Source organism: Coenobita brevimanus, chromosome 112 (genome assembly GCF_032717465.1).
Source record: "Coenobita brevimanus isolate Jiangsu-jjx chromosome 112, ASM3271746v2, whole genome shotgun sequence".
Taxonomy (NCBI): Eukaryota; Metazoa; Arthropoda; class Malacostraca; order Decapoda; family Coenobitidae; genus Coenobita; species Coenobita brevimanus.
This window is the reverse complement of record NC_137065.1, coordinates 13887153-13912762: the sequence shown is the minus strand read 5'-3', so window position 1 is coordinate 13912762 and position 25610 is coordinate 13887153. Positions and strand designations below refer to the sequence as shown.

The window sequence follows — 25610 nt, the reverse complement described above, 5'->3', positions numbered from 1 at the left end:
TGGCGGGGGACAGGGCGACGTGGAGGCGATTTGTTTGTGGCCACCCCGAACGGGATTCAGGCGCCTGGCAATAGATAGATAGATAGATAGATAGATTATTATTATTATTATTATTATTATTATTATTATTATTATTAATGCACTGTTATTATTATTATTATTATCATCATTATTATTATTATTATTATTATTATTATTATTATTATTATTATTGTTATTATTATTATTGTTATTATTATTATTATTATTACTGGACAGTTATTATTATTATTATTATTATTATTATTACTGGACAGTTATTATTATTATTATTATTATTATTATTATTATCATTATTATTATTATTATTATTATTATTATGAACAAAGCCAACCCACATCACCATTCAACATCACTAAGACCATCACCATTATTGGTTTATAATTACTGTTATTTGCCTTTTTTTATACCGTCATAATCAGTCATCATAATCATCACCATTTCCGTGTCATCATCAGTAATGAGCAACCTTACCATCATCATCAACATCATCATTTTCTGTAAAATTATTCACCATCATCATCATCATCCGGACTTTATTTCCCACCCTAGGGCAGGGTGAGGAGTAGCAACGTCCAAGCAGCCAAAGTTTGCCCCATCCAATGTGCCACGCTTCCATTCACTCATCATTCAAGCCCCCGGAATCCTGGCTCTATCTGATACGCCAAAAACATTCGACACATTCTATAGCTTCACATAAACGTATCCGATAGAGTCAAACCGGACGATGTCACGTTAAAAAGGGGTGCCAAATCCCTGACATAATTATTATCACGACCATCGTCAGTGTTATCATTACTTTCTTTTTCTTTATTTGCAATTTTCCTTTGATCTCAGTTATATTACATCATCACAAGATGCAAGAGAGGCAGGAGGCAAAGTGAAGTAAGGTGAAGCGGCCTTGGACTCCACTACGGGTAAACTGAGTTGGCATCTTGGAACCTTCTTGCATTATTGCTCCTTTTCTTTATTTGTCTATCCATTTGTTTTTTGCTTTTCCTCCTGTTTGTTTGTTTCTCCTTTTCTTTGTCATGTTCTTCGTGGTATATTTTCATTTTATTGCACTTCTTTCTTCTCTCCCTTTTTTAAAAGTATATTTTGTTCCTTTTAAATCTTTCTTTGCATTCTATTTGTTTTCCTTTATGTTTCTTTTTCCTCTCTTCTTACCCTTAATTTCTCTTTGTTTCTACTTTTACCATATCTGTTATTTCATTTTCATTTGCCTTATTTTCTTGTCTTTTTGAGTCCCCAAAGTATGGGGGACAGCTATAATAATTGGTAGGTATCTTTCTGTCTTTCTTTCTTCCTTCCTTCCATGCACTTCCATTTACTATCATCCTCATCCACATCCTCATCCTCATCATGATCTACATCAGATCAAAGTCACTGTTATTTTACAATTCCACAAGCTACAGGAGAGGCAAGAGATCAGATGAAGTAAGGTGTACCAAGTCAAACCTTGCTTGATTTGACATCCATTTATTTTTTCTTTCATTTCCATTCTCACTTTCTCTCTCCTTGTTGAAGAGAGAACCTGTATATTTTACACAGGAAAAATTATCAGAGAAATTATCACCTGAGAGTCCCGGGTTCGATTCCCGGCATATTGGTAATTTCTCTGATGATCTCTCCTTGTTCTTTCAGTTTACATCATTTCGTTAATTACTATCTATTTGTTCGTTTTTCCTCCTTTTCCATGTATCTGTCTTTTATTTCTTTTTCATATATTCTATATCCTTTTCCTCCTTTCTCTTTTCACTCACAAAAGCTTTCGTAAGATCTTTCATATTTCATGTTTTTTTCTGTTACATTTATTTCTGTTTTACTCCCTCTTCCCTTTCTTCATTTATCTGTTCTTTCTCCATTATGTTGCATCACAAACTACACCAGAAGTAGGAAGGTACGTGAAGTGGTGTGAGTATCATCACTATTGATCGACATCACCACCATTATTATTACAGGTGAAGTGATGTGAGTATCATCACTATTGATCGACATCACCACCACTACCACCACCATTATTATTACAGGTGAAGTGGTGTATCATCACTATTGATCGACATCACCACCACTACCACCACTATTATTATTACAGGTGAAGTGGTGTGAGTATCATCATTATTGATCGACATCACCACCATTATTATTACAGGTGAAGTGGTGTATCATCATTATTGATCGACATCACCACCACTACCACCACCATTATTATTACAGGTGAAGTGGTGTATCATCATTATTGATCGACATCACCACCACTACCACCACCATTATTATTACAGGTGAAGTGGTGTGAGTATCATCACTATTGATCGACATCATCACCACTACCACCACCATTATTATTACAGGTGAAGTGGTGTGAGTATCATCATTATTGATCGACATCATCACCACTACCACCACCATTATTATTACAGGTGAAGTGGTGTGAGTATCATCATTATTGATCGACATCACCACCACTACCACCACCATTATTATTACAGGTGAAGTGGTGTGAGTATCATCATTACTGATCGACATCATCACCACTACCACCACCATTATTATTACAGGTGAAGTGGTGTGAGTATCATCATTATTGATCGACATCACCACCACTACCACCACCATTATTATTACAGGTGAAGTGGTGTGAGTATCATCATTATTGATCGACATCACCACCACTACCACCACCATTATTATTACAGGTGAAGTGGTGTGAGTATCATCATTATTGATCGACATCACCACCACTACCACCACCATTATTATTACAGGTGAAGTGGTGTGAGTATCATCATTATTGATCGGTACTGCCATCACCATCACCACAATTATTATTAATTGGTGACGTGATATGATTATCATCACTACTAATCGACATCACCATCAATACCATCATCATCATCATCATTATTATTATTATTTTTATTTTATTATTATTATTATTATTATTATTATTATTATTATTATTATTATTAGCCATGCAGTCATCATCATAAGGATTACTTTCATCATTATCCATACTATAAAACTTAAAACCAAAACTACCCTCCATCACTATCACTATATCCAGCACTATCATCATTATTCAGTTATTATTATCAGCAACATTATCCATTCACTTATAGTTATTTGTCATCAGAACTACCTTCCATCACCACCATCACCATCATCATTAGTTACATTAGAGCCAGGCCACTGCTATAGTTCGTCCATCTTAACCTGTCATAAACAGACTTTGTAGTTACTTGTAGAGAAGTTATATATATTAGACTTGTGGACGAGCGGTTGTTATACTTGAGTTGTTTGTAAGTAGATAATCTTGGTTCCCATTTGTCATGCAATGACAGGAGAGGTAAAGAAGAGTATGGGACTCTTTTTATTTGTCTTGGAAATATTAGCAAAGTCTCTCACACACGATTGAGTATAAGTAGAGTCCAGCTAGCTACCTCCCTGTCTCACTCTCTCTCTCTCTCTCTCTCTCTCTCTCCCAAGTTGCTAAGCCTTTCTCCCCTCTACCTGCCGATTCTATGGCCTCTCTCCTTCTGAGCTCTCTTTCCTAAATTCTGGTGAAACAGGGGTCGTGTCACGTGTGTTCACTGTGGTTGGAAAGTTCTAGAAGCCTGTGTGTGAGTATGTGTGTATGTGTGTGTATGGTCACTAGGCTTTGTTCTCCCACTGTTTCGCTGACAAACTAACTGCATCATCTCCTGACTTGCTACTTCCTAATCTGTTGTCAGCTTTTCCTCAGTTTAACTTGCAAGATCATTTCCCATTCCCAGGCTCGCATAGAGCTGTCTATCTGTCTATTTATCTATCTATCTATTATGATTTGTAAATATAATATGGACTCATAACATTGCTCGGCCCACGCAGCTGAAGATCCTCCGACAGCAATTATTACTGACATATGCTAATCTATTAGTACCGTACATAATATTGATTATAATATTGTATACATATAAAATTCATAGTAAATAGCAATTATTCAGTAATATTACATTTTAAACAAGTTGTATACATATTTGAATAAATGTATTAAAAGTAAACTATTTAATTGTAATACAGTATGTACTTGGGTTATTGTAGTGAAATGCATACATGCAAGAAAAAAAAATAGTTTAAAATTAAGATTATGGTAAGAGTTATTAATATTTCATTTAAAGATAATGGTACTGGTATGCCATACATGGGTCATTCTTCTTTGTATTGTTTATATATATATATATATATATATATATATATATATATATATATATATATATATATATATATATATATATATATATATATACAAAATATGTACACTTCATTCAGGGGGGTTAACTTGGATGTTAACTCTCCCCCCACTAAATACTGACTCCAAATTAGCAATTCTTGCATGCATTCTGTGCACTGCGAACAGCAGTACTGCAAATACAATGCAGAAGATTATAAAGACAGTAGATGCTGGGCTATACACATAATATGGGTTGAACATACTCAAACTCAAATCTTCCCAGGGCTTCACTGTTTCATTGATCAGTTGCATAGTTTAAAACTTAGGTGAAGTCAACTTAATACTTGTGCTCATGTTTAGGTCCATATCAGGCAGTGGGTGGAAATGTTTGTGTGTATGATTGAGAATGGCGTAGTGATTGATAGTGGATAAAGTAGACATGGCTGGTGTAAATACCGCACAGTAGTCTGGTGCTATGTATAATCCTGAGGCTGAAGTATGAGATGGTGGTATATCTGGACAGACTATGTAAACTGATGTGTTATGAGTGAAATAAAAAAACTGTGAGTGTCCAATGCGTTGATGGTGTACAAGTTTATCTGGAGCAAAAGTGAAGTTGCAATGATGATGAATATTGTCATTTCTGATGATAGCCATTTCACAAGGGACTGTATCAGTAGGCTGAAACGTGAAAATGTACGCAGGACAAAGATGAACAGCATGTAAGGATGTGCGGCACTTTCGTTCAATCGTTGATTCACTTGCGAAAGTGACAGTGTCCCGTCTCTTGGAGACCATGATGAGTTCGGTGTCTGTGTTGATGTTGATGATGACCAAAGTGTTGTTATTTTTATAGGGGAAGGGATGTATTTGGTATACTGTGAACAGGTCTTCAGTTATGAATGGTACATGAACTACTACTGATGTTGGTGTTAGTGTTGCTTCTAAATATGGATAATATTGCATGAATTCCCTACTGCAGAACAACGGCTTCAATTTATGTTTATGTATGCCTTGACTAATTATCTGACGTAGCTCATGAACAGGGAGTAAGTCAATTGTGATCTTGCCATCACCAGCATTCGAAATTCCTTGCATAAGTGCCCTGAAACGATCTCTAGTGTTCTCTAATTGTAGTAGAATCGTGTCAATATGTTCTGTGATGATGGAGAAGTGTTGGAAAAGTGTAATGTTTCCTTCCATTTCATTTATTTTATCTACACTCTCGAGAGCTATGTTTTCTGCCTTTTTCAGATTTTTCACAATTGTCTTCATTGCTGAGTTCTGTCCTGTGATGAATTTATCTTGGTATGTTAGTATTTGAGCTATCTTATTAAATTTGTTGTTTATTTCTTTAAGGCCATCCTCTGTAGCCAATCCAAAGATGTTCCCAAGAACTGCGCCACCCAGGTCGAACAAACCGCGCTTTTGGCGAGTACGTGTGATGTTGTTCCTGTCGCTCAGTACCTCCGTTCCATAAGATGGGAGATCTTGGATCATGATGAGCATAGTTGACTTTGCCTGTTCTAGTTTCCATTTCGCTAACTTTACCATTTCATTCACTTGCTTTGTGTTATGTGCTTGTGAAACATAATTTCCTATCATGAAGTCCAGAGTTCGCATCGGCGTCGCAAGGCTGTCTAGATGAGTAGGTAATTCATATAAGTAATCTAGACTTATTTCAGTACTCATGACGTCCTTAACGATTGTAGTCGTGGCCGTTGGAGCTATGAGGCATCCTTGTCGTACTATGTGTTGGGGGTCTAAGTGCGCATATCCTCTTGCTATGTAGAGGACAATCCATAGCATAAGTTCCTTCATCGTAACCTACCGAAAAAAAAAAATCTATTAATTTCCTAATATGGTCATGATGTGGTCGATGATAGTGATGATGTGCGTTACGGTTGATTTTTATTTCATTTATAGAAGGAGTTTAAATCGATATTTAATTCTCGTAAATGATGTAATGTAGATTTGACTGGAACAGTTGCACCTATGTTCGATTGTTTGGTATATGACCTTAATTTCTTTTTGTAATCATTGTTGTTTTCTTGCTTGGTTTCTTGAGGTACGTTCGCCTGTTCGGTTGTATCCGAGGCTGAATAATTATTGGATAATTCCCTTGAAACTCGTTTTAAATGGTCAATATGAACTTGTTTCTCTTCGCCACTTGACAGTGACTTAATTAAAACTTTGTTTGCTTTTATGTTAATTACTCTGTATGGGCCCTCAAATTTTGGGGATAATTTATTGTCTCTCGTATGAACGATACCGTAAACAATGTCTCCTAAGCTGATAGGTGAATCTCTTGCCTTCTTGTTAAATGCCTCCGTCATTTCTTCCTTGGACATCGTTAATTGTTTTTTTACTCTTTTGTGAATGTCCTGGAATTCACGTAAACGGGGTTTAGAGTAATCATCGTAATTGTATATGGGCATACTGTCACCTTCTAGGAGCTCATATGGTAGTTTTTTATCTGTTCCATATATAATTAAATGTGGTGTGTCACCTATGGATTTATTTATAGATCCAATAATTGAGGCTTCTACTCTGGGAATCCAATCATCCCAGTTTGCATAATTTTCACTGAGAATGTGTCGTAGCACATCTAATACTTTTTCATTTTGTCTCTCTACCAACCCATTCGATGCTGGGTGATAGGCTAAAACGTTAACCTTTTTGATGTTGTATTGTTTACATATTTCTTGTAAGATCTCAGAATTAAATTCTCCTCCATTATCACTTATTGGTACCTTTGGGGTAGTAAAGCGACATATTACATTATCTGTTATTGCCTTTGCTACTGTCTCTGCTGTCTTATCTTTAATTGGAGCTAAAATGATATAAAGGGAAAAATGATCCGTTGCTACGAATAAGTATAGGTTATTATTGTATGATAATGGCATCTTGAGTAAATCAACAGCGACAACGTCCCATGGTTGATGTGGTACAGGGTAATTACCCATCGGTGCAGGTGTGATTGGGTATCCTTTGTGTTTCGCACATGATTCGCATCTGTCTATATGATTGTTTATATCTTTTCGTAATGAAGGCCAGTAATACAACAGCTGGGCTTGGTTGAATGTCTTATCCTTTCCAGGATGTCCTGCATGTGGGCTATCGTGTATCGTTCGTAATACTTGGGGTATCATGTCATTAGGTACTACCAACTGGTTAGTATTTCTTTGGTGTTTTGGTTGTTTAGAGTTAATCTTGTATAATGTATTATTGACCATTGTGAATTGTTCGAGTGGGACATGCAGTTTGGGTAATTGTATATCATCTCCACTTTCTAACTTGTATATAACTTTAGACCATATTGGGTCAAGTCTTTGTGCCTTTGCGATATCACCGTGGTTTGGGATATTTCCTTTGAGATCTAACGCCGCGACGTGAATTGTGTTCGGGTTCCTAGATAATGCGTCAGTTACTATGTTCATTTTACCTTGTATATAATGAATTTGTACATTGTAGTTTTCAACTGTACATTTCCATCTTGCTTTCCTCCCAGAAAGGAGTTTTTCTTTCAACATACCCACCAGTGGTTTATGGTCGGTGAATAAGTGGATTTCGTAACCATATACCAAATCTCGAAACTTTTGTAATGCAAAAACCACTGCAAGTGCCTCTAAGTCTGTAGTGCAATAATTTTTCTTTGCACCTCTTGTTTGTCTGCTGGCAAATGCAATTGGTTGATTTTTTCCTCTTTTATCTTCCTGCATCAGTACAGCCCCTAATCCTTTAACTGATGCGTCTGTACAAATAAGAAATGATTTTGTGTAATCTGGATATGCTAAACAAGGTGCATTTGTTAGTTTAATTTGTAGATTGTTAAATGCCCTTTTTTTGTTCTTCTTCCCATTGGAATACAGCATCTTTTTTGAGTAGTTGGAATAGAGGAAAGGCTATATGAGAGAACTGTGGTACGAATGACCTATAGTACCCAGCCAGACCTAAAAATTGTCTAACTTCGTCAGTCGTAGTGGGTTCAGGAAAATCTCTCACTGCCTGTATTTTGTCATCAGTGGTGTGAATACCATCAGAACTTAATTTGTGGCCTAAGAAATTTATTTCCTTAAAGCAAAATTTGCATTTAGAAAGCTTAATTTTAAAACCAGCATCACTAAGCTTTTGTAAGAGTAAGTCTAATTTCCTGAGATGATCCTTAATATTCTTCGTTGCGATAATAATATCGTCAAGATAAACAAATATTCCTTGTCCTAAAATTCCGGACAATACGTAATTCATAAGATGCTGGAATGTGCCTGGGGCTGTCCTCAGTCCCATTGGCATTCTTGTATATTGATAATGGCCTCTGTTTGTTGAAAAGGCAGTGTATTTACGTGACTCCTCCGAAACCGGAATCTGATAATAGCCGTTTAGGAGATCGATGGTCGAGAATATATTATTCTCAGGACCAATATTCTGTAGGACGTCGCTTAGCAATGGCATGGGAAATCTGTCTGGGATTGTGTGATTATTTAGTTTACTGTAATCTACTACCGCACGCATTTCTCCAATTCGTTTGGGCACGAAGAATAATGGGGCATTCCACGGGGAGACTGAAGGCTCAATAATTCCAAGTTTTAACATTTCATCGACATACTGATTTGCAAGTGTACGTTGGGAGTGTGGTATGCGGTAAGCTGGTACGAAAATTGGTGGTGTTTCTGGGTGCACATTAATCATGTGATTAATCAAGTTAGTACACCCTAATTGTTCTCCAGGCAATGCTACGGTGTCCCTGTGTGTTTCCAGCAGGGTTAACAAATCATTTTCTTCATCAAATTCACCTGAGTGAATTAAATTCTCTTTTATTCTTTCTCTATCCGTAGATTTTATCTCACTTGTCACTCCAGCTATAACTATTTCCTTCACAGGGGCAGGACATTTTTCAATATTAACTATGTAAGTCCCCTTTTTCAACTGAACTTCCCCATTCATGTGATTATGAATATCTGAGTTTGCCCTTCGTCGTTCGTATGACATAATGCGTTTTCTACTGACAATCCCTTTACTTTACATAATTCTTCTAAGACAAGAACAGTACTATTCCGTAATTTGCTCTTTATGGTAACTTTCATGTAGGAATTAGGTGGTATAACTAAATCATTAGTGAGATGGGCTGGAAAAATTGATAAATCAGTACTGTTATCTGGGTCACTAATTCTGGAGGATGGGGTTGGTGGTAGGAGTGGATCTATACACTCATCTGTTTGTGTATGTTTGTTTAAGCCTTTAGTATTACCAATTCTTTTTGGCTCTCTTTTACCAATCGGTGAGGGCTCTGAAGGTATTTCCTCTATGAATTCATTGTCAAAGTCTATTCCATTCATTTGTGGGAGTATGGTTATGTTCTCAGCTCTCATGGATCTTAAGCCCAGTAACATATGAGCTTTAATTGCTAAGTTTTCAACGATATAGAAAAATGCAGAGAATGGTCTTGTAGTCTCTGTGAAACTGATATTTAATCTTATCATACCTTTCACTGTAATTTGTTGTCCATCTACCGTGTATAAATCTAAATCAGCTTCATGCAGAAAAGTTACTTTCTTTTTATTTTTAAGAATTCTATTTAGTTCTTCATGTGTTATTAAGTTCACTGGAGAGCCTGTATCTAAAAATAAGGAAACGTTTTGATCCTCACATACAGCTGGTATCAAGATACACTCATTTCCCAACATGCCTCCTATGTGAATTTTAGACTTGTTTTTCTTTACGTTTGTTCGTTTTTTGTCATGACTTGGTCTTCCCCCGATTTGAACATAGACACAATTTTTTCTACTGTTTTGCAATCACTGGTCCAGTGCCCTTGGTATCTATGATGCCTACAGTAAGGACCAAATCCTTGTGTCTTTTGTTTGTCCTCTTTTGCTTTGATAAAGCATTCATACCTTGTGTGTCCTGGTTTTGCACAATAATGACATAGAATGGACCTATCCCTTGACTGTGACCTACGATGTGATTTCCCATAAGTAGTGTTGTTTATGGCGTGAGACCTGCTCGGGCCGCGCGAAAACTTATGAAACTGCCTGTAGCCTGGCGTCTGTGATCGAGGCCTTGTCATGTTTGGTTGTTTGGTCTGCCTACTTTCGGGTCGCGATCGATTTTGTTCTCTGTTTGGGGTCGGTGTAGATGTTTTCACAGCTGATACTGTCTCAGGTACCCTCATTCTACTAGAATGTGCATGTGTGTCGACCATACCTGCTTTACTGCACTGCATCTCTACCTCGTTCATAAAGTCTAGCAAGCACATTCCTGGGGTGTACGCGATCGTCTTGGCGATCTTAAGGGTCCTATCAGGTAATTTACACAAGGCAGCTACATAACCAATGATGTCCACGACGAGGTCTGGGGACATCTTTCCATCATCTGTTATCCAATTTGAGTTTTCCAAAGTAACTAACAACGTTCTTTTGATTGTGGAGACATCAGCAGTTATTTCACTGACCACATGGTTTGTAGTGTGCTCCCTTACAAGATCTACAATTTTATGTAATTCTGGAATTATACCTGGCAAGAAGTTCATACCTCCAGAAAATTTCTTCAAAAATTCAGTTTTAAATTCATCATATGTCCTAGCCTTATGGAGCTTATCTGAGCGCAATAAATTGCTTGCTGGACATCTTTCCTGGCTTATGCAAGATGAAAAAATAGCAATTTTCTCTTGTTCATCTAGTATGTGGCGCTTGATGAACATTTGTTCCCACTGACTGACTAATGAAATGACATCAATGCGATCTTTGTCTGTGCCAGAGAATTTTGGGGCAGTTTTATCCTCGTGATACACAAACACTTGGGGTGTGGTTGTTAGATCAGCGGTATTTGTTTCTTGATTCATTTTCACTGTTTGCTCTGTTAATTCAACTTGGACGTGTTTATCGTTGTGTGAGAGAATGGTGGAATATGTACGACCGGACTGGCGAACCCTGTTAAGTATATTGGCATATGTGTGCAAGTCAGCGACAAAGTCCGCACTTGCTACGTCAGAGGGGGTTTCCCACTCATCATCTGAAACTGCCGTATTTGTTTCTTGGTCTTTAGTTTGTGGTGAGGTTTGTACAAGGGGTGGGTTGCCTTGGTGCTCTCTTAATTGTGAGTCTGTTGTTGTGGCAAACTGTGTGTCATCTGGTGTGTTGCCTTGGTGCTCTCTTAATTGTGAGTCTGTTGTGGCTAATTGTGTGTCATCTGGTATTAACGTGGGTGGTGGCGAAAATATTCCTGTCATTAAGATATGGTGTTTTGAAATACACCTTTTGTTTATTTATGTCCTAACAAAATAGATGAGTAAATAAGTTGAAATAAATGATAGATAGTGAGTGTATAAGTGTATATATGGAAGTAAGTAAAAAAAAGTTGAATATAGCTAATTTTAGCACAGAGAAGAAATGAGTAAGTATAATTTTACCCACTTGATACAGATCGTAGAGGTGTGTCGATACAAAAGTCGATCTCGGAAGAAAAATGCAGGGTTGATTGAAGATCTCTTGATAATTCTAGTGCTGTGTTGATGGACGATATTACTCAGGAAATTCCATGGCCTGGTGCTTGTGGTGGTTAACAGCTGTCCCAGGCAAACCTCAGCATAGAACGTCGAATTTCCAACTCAATACTGTGGAAATAAATGAGTATGAATAGGAGCTATGTGAATAATGAGTAATGAGTAGTGGGTGAGAAGTGCCTGGTGTCAGTCACACGTTGCTTGGCGTGGCAGACTCGCGTTGTGATGTCATCTCAGCACATGGTGACGTCGGCTTCCCACACTGGTAGCTGTGGTGAATACTGAGTAGTGATGCTTAAGCTGGGTGAAGAAAAGTGAGTAAGTCGCGTTATAAATGTGGCTCTGGTGTTTTGCTGCGTATCTTGACCTCTGCATCAGCGATGGAGGTTGGGTGGATGTAGCAGAGAGAGGAGGGTGAGGTCCGGTTGTTGTGAGTTGTGAGTCGTATCTCACTCTTCGTTTGTTTGTTTTGTTTTTTGTTTTTTTTCTTTATGTTTTCTAGGTCCTTTTCTCTTGTGATTTACTCGTTGTGGGATGAAGACTGTCGTTACTTGTAGGTGCGTATAGATTATACAGACGACTCGTGGAGTTGTTACTTGTAGTTGATTGTAGATGGTTGTAGTTCGTTGGTTCGTCATAGAAATTTCAAGATTGTTTGTATCAGTACTTTGTTAAACTACTTGCAAGGCGTCCTGTGACCTCTTCACCTCTACATCAACGTGATGATCGGGGAGACGGAGGGGGCTGATTGGAGAGAATACTGTCAGGAGCTGGTTGTGAGTTGTTGGTTGTGAGAGGTATTTTTTTGTTTTCAATCTTGATATTTTGTAGGAATTCACTGTTGATTCGTAGACGAGGTTCGTATACGTTCGTTCCTACCAAATGTCATAAACAGACTTTGTAGTTACTTGTAGAGAAGTTATATATATTAGACTTGTGGACGAGCGGTTGTTATACTTGAGTTGTTTGTAAGTAGATAATCTTGGTTCCCATTTGTCATGCAATGACAGGAGAGGTAAAGAAGAGTATGGGACTCTTTTTATTTGTCTTGGAAATATTAGCAAAGTCTCTCACACACGATTGAGTATAAGTAGAGTCCAGCTAGCTACCTCCCTGTCTCGCTCTCTCTCTCTCTCTCTCTCTCTCTCTCTCTCTCTCTCTCTCTCTCTCTCTCTCTCTCTCTCCCAAGTTGCAAAGCCTTTCTCCCCTCTACCTGCCGATTCTATGGCCTCTCTCCTTCTGAGCTCTCTTTCCTAAATTCTGGTGAAACAGGGGTCGTGTCACGTGTGTTCACTGTGGTTGGAAAGTTCTAGAAGCCTGTGTGTGAGTATGTGTGTATGTTTGTGTATGGTCACTAGGCTTTGTTCTCCCGCTGTTTCGCTGACAAACTAACTGCATCATCTCCTGACTTGCTACTTCCTAATCTGTCGTCAGCTTTTCCTCAGTTTAACTTGCAAGATCATTTCCCATTCCCAGGCTCGCATAGAGCTGTCTATCTGTCTATTTATCTATCTATCTATTATGATTTGTAAATATAATATGGATTCATAACAAACCTGGAGAAGATTTTCGACATTTTGCATCAAATTTCCCTTAGCTGAATAAGTGATTAAGACCACACTACGGCTATACATCATTGCCATGACACTTCTTCGTTATTAGCACCATATTGTAGTGTTAATATATTGTTAATACCCAGCATTCAGGATGGAAAGATGGCAGTTTTAGGCCAAGTTAAAGTGTACAGAGAATTAAAGCCTTACAAACATCAGGACAGGTAGGAGGTGATAAGCAGAAAGGTAAAGCTGCCTGTCATTACTATACTTGATTTTTTTTCCAGATGGTGATCCACTTTCGTGAATGTGGCACCTGCGCACTCCTGCCGTGTGATTCGTTGGTTTTAATTTCAAACCTGAAGTATCATATTTACAAAAAACACTTGTACCTTATATTCCAATTCTCATAAATGCTGTTTTGCATTGTCACTGTACTATACAAACAGACGTGAAACGAGTATGTATCTGTGCTTCACACAAACGGACAATGAATTTGAGAAAGTTGAATTTGAATTGAAATATTTGTTGTTGTAAAAGGCACAGAGTTGTTACATCTCCGTATATATATATATATATATATATATAGATATATATATATATATATATATATATATATATATAGATAAACGCATTTGGCTGCGTAAGTGGAGGTGTAGGACTACTGGGCCTTGGGAGAGGCTACTGCCCCCGAGATATAGGTCCTGAAGCCTTTGCCCAGAGTCGGACATATAAAAAAAACACACACACAAAAAAAGGGCAAATAAAATTTTTCTTAATACTTAGCGTGTGCAGTGTGATGAGTAAGGATGAATGCTTGGAGGGTGAAGTGCTTGAAAGGGTACAACAAGGAAGAAACGTTGGTAGTTCCTTGAAAGCAGTGATAAGAAACAGGGAAGTGAGCAAGGAAGTGAAAAAGTAACTATATGACAGTATTGTGATACCAGCTCTAACGTATGGAAGTGAAGCATGGACCTTGTTGGAGGGACACAAGTCAAGAGTGAGAGCAGTGGAAATGAATTATTTGAGATGAGCATGTGGTGTCACATGGAGAGAGACTGACAAATGAGGATGTGAAGGAGTGTTGTGGTGTAGATGTGGATGTGATAGGAAGCGTTAGGAGAAACACACTGAGGTGGTTTGGCCATGTGGGGAGAATGGAGAGTGAGAGACTGACGAGGAGAGTATATGTGAGTGAGGTGGAGGGGGAGAGAGGGAGGGGGAGGCCAAGGATGAGATCGAGGGATGGAGTGGAGAGGTATATGAGAGAGGGGGTGTGAGCTGGGAGCAGGGCAATGAAATGACGGGTGACAGGCCGACGTGGAGGCGATTTGTTTGTGGCCACCCCGTATAGGATTAAGGCGTCTGGCAATAGATGGATGGGTAGATAGATTAATACTTAGGCACTTGTTACATTAGACAATAGTACCATTCTAAGTAAATTAACGGTTTTGTCAGTGGGAAAGTGTTGGAAGTGGGAAGGGGAATGGAACAGCCGCTACAGAGGAGGGGGTGACACGAGAGACGGCCAGGCGGGAAAAACAAGTTGTCTCGTCTCGCTAAATGTCAGATTTTATAATGGATCACACCTACTCCATTGTTTCGATACCTTCGTTCATATTATCCGTAAGTATATAAATCCGTAAGCATATATATTTATTTATTTAATAGAGATGCAACAACTCTGTACCTTTTACAACAATATTTCAATTCAAATTCAACTTCCTCAAATTCATTGTCCGTTTGGGTGAAGCAAAGATACACACTCGTTTCATGTCTGTTTGTATAGTACAATGACAATGCAAAACAGCATTTATGAAAACTGGAATAAAACGCACAACTGCATTTTGTAAATATGATACTTCAGGTATGAAATTGAAACCAACTAACCACGCGGCAGGAGTGCGCAGGTGCCACATTCACGAAAGTGGATCATCAGCTGGAAAAAAAATCGAGTATAGCTATACATGTCTTTAGAGTTCAACCCCGGCTCCTGAATATGCTTTACTGCTTTCTTCGCTTTAGCTCCTTCCTTTACTTATTTCTGTCTTTCTCTTCCCTTCTTTATTAATTTTCTCATCTTATATTTCTCATTCTCTTACATTTTCCTCCATTTTTTTTGTTCACTTTTTCGTAGCCATCTTGGATCTTTTTTTTTTTTTTTTACTTCAGTTTCGTTTCCTCTTGCGGTATCTTTTGTTGTATCTCCCTTTACGTCTTTCTTTTTCCACAATTTTACATCCACATAAGCTACATAAGAAGCAGAAAGTGAGATGAAGTAAAATGGAGCGGCCTGGGACTCTACTATACGTGTACCATGTTAACAGTTTACCTTTATTCCTCATTATCATTTTTCTCCTTTTCTTTTCTTCCTTCTCCTTATTTCACGTTCTGCTTCATTCCCGTCCTTCTTTCTTCCAGTATTCTAAATTGCCTGTTATGCTTTCGCCTCCTTTCCCTCGCCCTTTCCTTTCTTTTTCCCTTTCCTTTCTCCTTTTCATTCACTCTGTATTGTTGCTTTGTTTCATTCTTTCTTTCTCTATTTCGTTCTTTCCTTTTTCATATTTTCTGTCTCTTTCTTTCTCATTTCTCGTTTTCTTATTCACTTCATTTCTTTATTCCTTTCTATTGTCTTTCTTTACAATATAACATCATTAAAGCAACAAGATATGCAAGGAGTCAAAGTGAAGTAATGGGGAGCGACCTGGCACTCAGTAAAAGTGTCTGGAGTTCCAACCTTCTCACCTACTGGCTCCTTTTTTTCTCTCTCTTGTATCCTTTTTCTTTCTCTTTCAGTTTCTCTGCTGCTCCTTATATTTATGATCTCCTTTCTCTCTATTCCCCATCTCTCTCTCTCTCGCTCTCTCTCTCTCTCTCTCTCTCTCTCTCTCTTTCTCTCTCTCTCTCTTTAGGATCCTTTTTATGTTCCTTTATCTGTTTTACCCGTAAGTTGTACTTTCTATTTGCCATTCATTACTCTTTTACTAACAAACTAACTTTTCTTTTACACTGTATTTCTGTCTTCTCCCATTATTTCTTTCATTACCTTTTGTTTCTTCATTTCTCTTTGTTCCTTCCTCCTTTCTTTCTTCATTATATTACAGCATCACAAGCTACAACAACGGCAAGAGGCGAGATGGAGTAAGGTTATCATCACCAACACTAACCTACCTGAAACCACCATCATCATCACTCCCAGTGCAACGGCAACGACCATCATCATCATCATCATCATCATCATCATTATCGATACAGTTAACAGTATTCAGAAATCTAATTATCCTCCTCATCATCATCACCATCATCGTCATCCTAGGTACAGTTAACATTCTTAAATCTAATCATCATCATCATCATCATCATCATCATCATCATCACCTTCAGCACAATTAGGTACATTAGATCAGTCACAACTATATTACAGCAGCTGAAGCTACGATAGAGTCGGGAAGCGAGATGAAATAAGGTGTAGCGGCCTGGGACTCTACTACACCTGTACCTAATTAACACCTTCACCCTGTATTGCACCATACTCCTTTACTGGGTTTAGCCTTTCTTGCTTTTTGTCATTTCTCTCGCCTTTTCTTTCTACCTTTATCCTTTCCACTCTCCTTTATTTATCCTATCTTCCTCCTTTTCATTTGCATTTCTTTTTGTCGTTCTCATTTTCGTGTCATTAGTATGCACTCCAACCAACAGCCACTGTATTTGTTTGACATTGGTAAATTTACGTTGATTCTCAGGATGCCATGACTCACTCTGAACTGAATACAATCGTTTGGCGGCAGCTGGAATACAATACTAGATCTGTGAAGAAAGAGAAATGAAGAGAATAGATAGATAGATAGATAGATAGATAGATAGATAGATAGAGAGAGAGAGAGAGAGAGAGAGAGAGAGATGAAAGTTTTACAATGTAAGTTAAAAAGAGTATGCTAAAAATTGTTAGGTTGGAGAGAGTATGATAAAAATATGACAAAAAAAGCCATAAACAATGATAAGGTAAGATATAGGAAAGAGGGACAGGGATAAGGATTACAGTGTAAAGAACAATAAAAGAATTGTTTATAGAGTGTTTGATGAAGAAAGCATAAGAAAGAGATTATAATAAACAAATTGGATGTTAAGAGATGGCACAGTAAGAAACAGGATGGAAGAGTGGTAAGCAGGAGGCGAGGAAGACCGAGATAAATCCACTCCCAGCTCCACACTCGCAAGCCGGGGTTGCACACTTGTCTACTTTTTACATATCTTAATTTTTCTCTTTATCTGTCTCTCTATCTATGTCTATCTACCTATCTATCTATCTATCTCTTTGTCTGTCTGTCTATCTAATCAGTCTGTCTACCTATTTATATGCATGCATCTGTCAAGCCATTGCTCAGCGCTAGGTGGCCGAGGTTCACTCTACCATCATATAACTACCTCCGTTTCCACATCTGTATTTATCAGTTACTCAGTCAATTGGTCCATCTATCTGTCTTTCTAACTATATATGTATCTGTTTACCTATCTGCCTATCTATCTTCTATGTATCTATCCTCCCATCTATATCCATCCATCAGTTCGCCCATTTATCTGTCAGTCTACCTAACCGTTCCTTCCTCTATCTATCTGTCTATAACCATCTCTCCGTCTGTCTGTCTAACTACCTGTCTATCTATCTATCTATGAATCCATATCTATTCATCTGTCTATATTTACCTACTGTTCTATCTTCAAACTTATCCACATACATCCGTCTGTCTATCTATACCTCTACCTATCAGTCTCTCTCTCTCTCTCTCTCTCTCTCTCTCTCTCTCTCTTTTCAACCTTCCAGTTCTATGGTTCACTGTCAGGCCTTCCATGGGATGCTGTATGTATGTATGTATGTATGTCATCCACCTTCCAGTTCTCTAGTGTTCACTGTCAGGCCTTGCATGGGATGCTGTATGTATGTGTATGTATGTATGTATGTATGCATGCATGTATGTATGTATGTATGTCATCCACCTTCCAGTTCTAAGGTGCTCACAGTCCTGCCTTGCATGGGCTGCTGTATGTATGTATGTATGTATGTATGTATGTCATCCACCTTCCAGTTCTAAGGTGCTCACAGTCCTGCCTTGCATGGGCTGCTGTATGTATGTATGTATGTATGTATGTATGTATGTATGTATGTATGTCATCCACCTTCCAGTTCTAAGGTGCTCACAGTCCTGCCTTGTATGGGCTGCTGTATTTTTCGGTGTCATTCTTGCTGCCTCCAGACGATTTCATTAAACTTGTGGCAGACTCTTGTAGTGAAGGGTTTAATGAAGGCTTTATCTAACCCTCTGCTTCCAAAAGTTGCTCCTAAACTGAGGAAAATCGTCTGAAGGTGACAAGAATAAAATAAAAAATACGTCATCGGAGTGAAGGGGTTAATTGCACCTCAAACTGACATCTCTCCATCTTGAACCCTGACCTGTACCAAGACATTAACACAACAACACCGCGGTAGTCACGAAGAAGTGCTGGGGAAAGGCTGTAGAGCGTATTGCGTTATTCTGCCACTGAACTGTAAAACAAAATTAACCCTAGAATATGATGCTAGTCAAGAAGAAGTGCTAGGAAAAGGATGTAGAGCAGTAGCATTGTGTTTCTCTGCCACTGACCAGAAATTAACACTCGAATATGATGCTTGTCACGAAGAAGTGTTATGAAAAGAGTGTGCAGTCGTAGGATTGTCTTATTTTGCCACTGAACTGCGAGAAAATAAGATGGAATAGTGACTAAAAGGTTATATAACCACAGTCAGTTTACTGCTGATGCTTCTCTCTCTCTCTCTCTTACTGTCCTGCTCCTGTCTTTGGACCTTCGTGGTAATGGTTCGATAGGATAGAAGCAAAGATGGTAATGATGATCATGATGACGATGATGATGATGTGTGATCCATTGTCACTGACGACTCTGATAAAATACCTATTAATAGTTTTTGTGTTTTCGTTTTCAGCTTTACGGATTCAGCTATCCTCCACCTCTCTCTCTCTCTCTCTCTCTCTCTCTCTCTCTCTCTCTCTCTCTCTCTCTCTCTCTCTCTCTCTCTCTCTCTGGATACACAGATCCAAGCCAAGTCAACAATAAGTAGAAAACAAGTCAACCTTTTCAGTACAATGAGGTAATATCTATTTTTATTTCTGCTACCACCAGACGATTTTATTCAGGTAAGAGCCCCCTAGCAGAGCAGGGGTTAATGTAGACGATACCCAACCCCTCCAGTTGCAAAAGTCTGCCGTAAGCTGCATAAAATCGTCAGGAGACAGGATACATAAAATGATAAATAAGGAGGACATGAGATTGGCCAGAGTCACACGGCCTTGGTCTAGGCAACCCTGGCATCGAGGGTGAGTTTCCTCTGTTGTCTCATTTTTTCCTTACCATCATCATCACCATCAATATCGTCATCAATATCATCATCATCATCACCATCAATATCATCATCATCATCAACATCATCATCATCATCATCATGATCAGTACAAATACAAACTTCATCGTCATCATCATCTTCGAAGTTGTTGTCATTATCGTCCTGTCGTTGCCATCGTCATCATAAACAAAATTACAAGAAACTTTACAATCGTCATCGTCGCACTCCTCTTTCTCATCATCGGCAAAATAATAATAATAATAATAATAATAATAATAAAAATAGTAATAATAATAATAATCCCCCAACAATATAACGGAAATGGGAGAAATGGCGTTCCCCCGAGCTAGAGCCTGTATTGGATCATATAGCCCCACTAGGTTACTGGAGCGCGCTACCACTCCCGACACAGCAGTCCCGGACGAGGCTTGAACTCGCAGTCCCCCGATTACGAGCTTGATGCTCTACCACTGAGCCACCGTGCCCCCAACAATATAAGGGAGGTGGGCGCGGGGGAAGATCCAAAAACATAAGAAATATACGATAAAATCAGGAGAAACGATCCATAGAGCGCTTAATGGTATGGTACTTACGTTTACTGTATATGCCAGCCTTCACACACACACACACACACACACACACACACACACACACATACACACACGCACACACACACACGCATACACACACACACACACACACACACCTACACAAACACATACATACACACACACACACACACACACACACACACACACACACACACACACACACATACATACATACATACACACACGCACACACACACACACACACACACACACATACACACACACACACACACACACACACGCACACACACACGCACGCACACACACACACACACACACACACACACACACACACACACACACACACACACACACACACACACACTGATATCTATTATTCAATAACGCATATTCACAAATCATACTAACACCCACACAACTGCCATTCAGTAACTTATTCACTTACCACTGTTAACACCCACACAGTTATTAATTACTGATTCATGTTATTCACAAGAGTCCAACACCCACACAACTACTATTCAGTGATTTACATTATTCACAAAAAGCTGACACCCACACAATACACCAATCCCGTATGAGACAGCCCTAGTGTGTATTCAATATGGACGGTGGGTGTTAGTCCCGAAATGGTGACAAGTGGAGGTGAATGGTTCATAGAAGGATTTCTGGGCCTCAGGGAATGCGTTGTTAAGCCTACTGTATGCCTAGAGTCAGACACATTAAAAAAAATACTGTTCGTTGCTAGACATTATTCATAGAACATTGACACCCACACAAGCTCACGTACAGTACGGACGGCATCTCTACATCTGAAGAAAACAGATTTTTTTTCACCTCTCATTTATCAGGAATCTGTTAAGCTTTTGTGTGTGTGGTGCGGCGGTCCGATATAATGATCCACTTTGATGGTGGTAAATAACGAACCACTGAGCGATGATTTTCGGAACTCAGTGATATGGTCTTCGGAACACAACAAACTTATCGCAGTACTGAGCTGGATTCTTTCATGAGTTTGCGTCCTTTTTCGTTGCTGTCGTCTGCACCATCATTGTCCTCGTCAACAAAACCCCACATCACCATTCAACATCACTACTACCATCACCATCACTGGATATGTGGATCTAACTAAACAGAAATTTTATCATCATTACCACCATCATCATCAATACGTTCAGTCATACAATGGTCATCATCAACACTATCCATCATCATCATCATCAACAACATCATCACAATCACCATTAGCTATATTACATGTTGTCCACAACTATAGTTCGTTCACCTTAACTTGGAAAAGATTTTCGTCTGTTTTAAACAAAAATACTTTGCTGAATAGTAAACCAAAATAGGTTACCGCTTCCTATCCTTTCCATACCACTTCTTCATGACGAGCACCTTACTGTAGAGTCTTTTAAGTCAAATTTCAAGGTGAACAGATGGCAATTTTAGACCTACTGAATGTGGTCGGAGTATCGCACCATATCCTGCTGATAATCTCTTGTTACAGTGCTGTTTTAAAATTAAAGGTATGTAAGTTTTAGGCCAAAGATTAAGATAGTTAAGTTTTATAAACAGCAGGACAGGTAGGAGGCGACATGAAGGTTGGTCGAGCGGCCGGGCACTGCTATGTTTAACGTTCGACCTGAATATCAACCCTTGCCTTCTCTCTCTCTCTCTCTCTCTCTCTCTCTCTCTCTCTCTCTCTCTTTGTTGTTCCCCCTTTCCATGGTTTCTTTTTTTCCTCTTTCTTAAAGTCTTCATTCTTCTTTAGTCTCTTTTACTTTCTTCCTTTCCCCCTTTCTGCATTGTTTGTTATATTTCCTTTATGTCTCTCATACATGTTTTGTACTTATCTATTGTTTAACCTATTTATTCCCTTTTTTTCTTTCCTTTACTTCGTGTTCTTTTCTCTTTAATTTTTTCATTCCTCCTACTTCCATCCCAACTGTATTGGAGCATCATAAACTACGAAAGAGTTAGGAATTGAAATGAAACAAGGTGAAGCGGCCTGAGACTTGGGACTCTACTCCAGGTGTACCAGGTTAACACCTTTGTCATTTAAAAAACATTTTCTTTCCTTCCCTCGTTCTGTCTTTCCTCTTTTAAAGTTTCGTTTTCTACGTTCCTGCCTTTTTTTCAAGTTTCCCTCGTTCTTACCCTTCCTTCCTCTTTCTTTCTGCATTAATGCTCTTTCCTTTCTTTTCGTCCTTTCTTTTCCATTTGAATTCACTGTATTTTCTTGCTTACTGTCAAACTCTTTTCTCATTTTCTTTCTTCTTCCTTTTCTTTCTCACTCCTTTCTATCTTCACTTTATTCCAGGAATAACACAACCCTTAGTAGGAGCCAAGGTGAAGTAGGATGGAGCGACCTGAGACTCTAGCAAAGGTGTTTCGAGTTCCATCCACCTCTGCGATATGTTTTTTATTTTTTTTTCACATTTGTTTTGTCTTTCTCCCTTTTCTTTCTTTATTTTTTTTTCATTTCCTCTACTTCGTCTCATGTTTTCACTTCCTTCGTCAGTCTTCTTTTCTTTGGGTTTATTGTTACTTCCTCCAAGGAGGTTACGTTTTTCATCCCTGTCCGTTTGTTTGTTGGCTGGTTGGTTTGTGAGCAAGATTTCACTAAACCTACAACACGGATTTCCGCGAAACTTTGTAGACGAATGGACCTTGGCCCAGAATAGATTCCATGAAATTTTGGTGCAGATCAGGATAAAGGTGCGGATCAAGGATTTTTATTCAATTTATCATTGCGAGATAGATCGGTTTTCTACATTTCCGTAATTTTTCAGTGAATATTGCATGGATCTTCATGACTAAAACTCAGACATATTTAGGAAGTTTGTATCTACGAATGTGTACAGTTTGGCGTGTATCCACATAAAATTCCGGATCTAGCGGAGTTAAATATGCTTCTATAGGGGGGTAGTCATTTTCCAGCTGCCGTACAGTAACAAATAGGACATTACTGGATTATAACGAACTGCATGTTGGGCCTTGGCGGAGGTATGCGCTCTACTGACTGCCATTCTAGTTTACTTCTGTTTTTCATGTATTTTATTCCTTTTCCCATTATATCTTCGTATCATCATTCCATTCTATATATCTCTTGTATGTGTCCCATTCTTTCTCATTTCGTATTAGCCTTCTTATTTTGGTTTCTGGTTGTATTGTTTTCTTTTTCTATTATATTGTTTCTTATTTTCTGTTTTGTTCCTTTTCTTTCTCATCCTTGCTATTTTTTTTCACATTATAATACAGCATCACAATCTACAAGACATAGGAAGTGAGATGAGGTAACGTCATCATCATCAGTAATAAACTACTGTTTATCATCACTGTCATCACTATTAATACCGACAACAACAATACAACAACCTCCACTTCCATCCATCCATCCATCCATCATCCAATCCTACATTGCCCCATGAGGAGCGTAGGAGCCCGGGGCTAGGCAGTTGGTCCCGACATTTAAGATGAGAGTGACCAGCCTCACTCATCCCTGAGTGGCATTACATGAGCAATCAACCCCAACCACCCCTTGGAAATAAACCTTCACCGGCTCAATCCGATTGGAGTGCAATAATTACCCACTAAACCACCAGGCGCCAAAATTTGGTTATATGGTTACCACCCAGCGTAGTAAATGGTTTCCTGGTGTTCAGTCACCCACAGGCAGAAGGAAGAGGAAAGAATGAAGGAAAGAAAGACAGAAGAGGGAGTGTAAAGTCACCCGTAGGTAAAAGGACAAGGAAAGAATGAAGGAAAGAAAGACAGAAGAGGATGGAAGGAAAGAAGGATGGAGGAGAGGAAAGGGCAGATACCCAACAGCAGCACTACATCGAGTGAGTGGATGGTGAGCGCCCCCACCCACCACTACCACCGCAGCAATAATAATCGTCATTGCAGTACATATATGGTTAGCATTACCATAACTGCAATTACACTAATTTGCCTTCACCAGTACTAACACCCCCACCATCACCACCGCCACCAAAGCTATTACCACCACTCCAGTCAGTACTTTATATCAAAATCACCACTGTATTACAGCACCACAAGCTACAAGCGAGGTAGGTTGCGAGATGAAGTAAGATGCAGGGTCCTGGGACTCTACTGCAGATGTAACGAGTTAACACCTTTACTACTTGTACTTCACTTTATTCATTTTTGTTTTCGTTTTTTTTTTTCTTGATTTCACTTCCACTGTCGTTTTGTACCCCCTTTCTTCTTTTATTCTTACTTTGCGTTTTTCTTTCTTTCCCCATTTTTCCTTATTTTTTTTTTCTTTTCCTTTCAATTCCTTGTCTTTTCCGCTTATCATTCATACTGTTTCTTATCCGTCTTCTTTTCTTTCTATATTTTCTATCTTCTTTCTCTTTTTCTTAATCACTCCACTTCTTCATTATTTTTTTTTCTTCACAGTATGACAGGAATAAAACTACAAGAGACATAGGAGAGAAAGCCTGGAATACTATAAAATGTTGTCTGGAGTACGACATTCCTCCTCTGTTGGGTTCTTTGCAATTTTCATTCTTACCTTCATAAGGTCTAGACCACCATTGTAGCTCGTCCATCTAAACTTGGGAAAGATTGTCATTATTCTGTAGTATATATCGCATGGGTGAATGGCACACTATGACTGTTAAGGCTCTACATGTTTTTTATAACACTTCCTCATGACAAGCAACATATTCTAGAGGTAATTGTTCCAGCTCAGCATTCAAGCTGGAGAAAGGGCAATATTTAGTGAAGTTAAAGTTGACAGAGCATAGTACTTCATCTTAGTGCTAATTTCTTTATTACATGTCAGAATTTTAGATGGAGAGATGGTAATTTTAGGCCATGTCAGTGTGGGCAGAGTGTTCAAGCAGTATAAACACCAAGACAGACTGGGTACGATTGGGTATGGGGAATGGTAGAGCAGCCTGACACTACAATATACCAGGTGTCTAGAGCTGCCTGGCACTACAATATACCAGGTGTCTAGAACTGCCTGGCACTACAATACACCAGGTGTCTAGGGCTGTCTGGCACTACAATACACCAGGTGTCTAGAGACGCCTGGCACTACAATACACTAGGCGTCTAGAGCTGCCTGGCACTGCAATACATCAGGTGTAGAGTTCAGTACAAGTACCTTATCTCTCATTTTCTCTTTTCCTTCTTTTTTCGTTCTTAGTCCCTTTCTTTCTTTGACAATGCTCTCATTTTGTTTCTTATTTCTCTTCCTCTTCCTTTCTTTCTTGTCTTTTATTTTTATTACCCCTCGAGTGTTGTTTCCTTTTCTTTTATTTCTCCATTCTTGTGGCTTTTTTCTTTTTCATCTCTTCTTTTT

General features: G+C 38.7%; 1 protein-coding gene across 1 annotated transcript in view; it reads right to left on the bottom strand.

Annotated features, from left to right (window-relative positions):
• The window catches only part of LOC145418079 (uncharacterized), a 158762-nt gene that overhangs the window by 14683 nt on the left and 118469 nt on the right, over positions 1-25610 (bottom strand). The window lies entirely within an intron of this gene.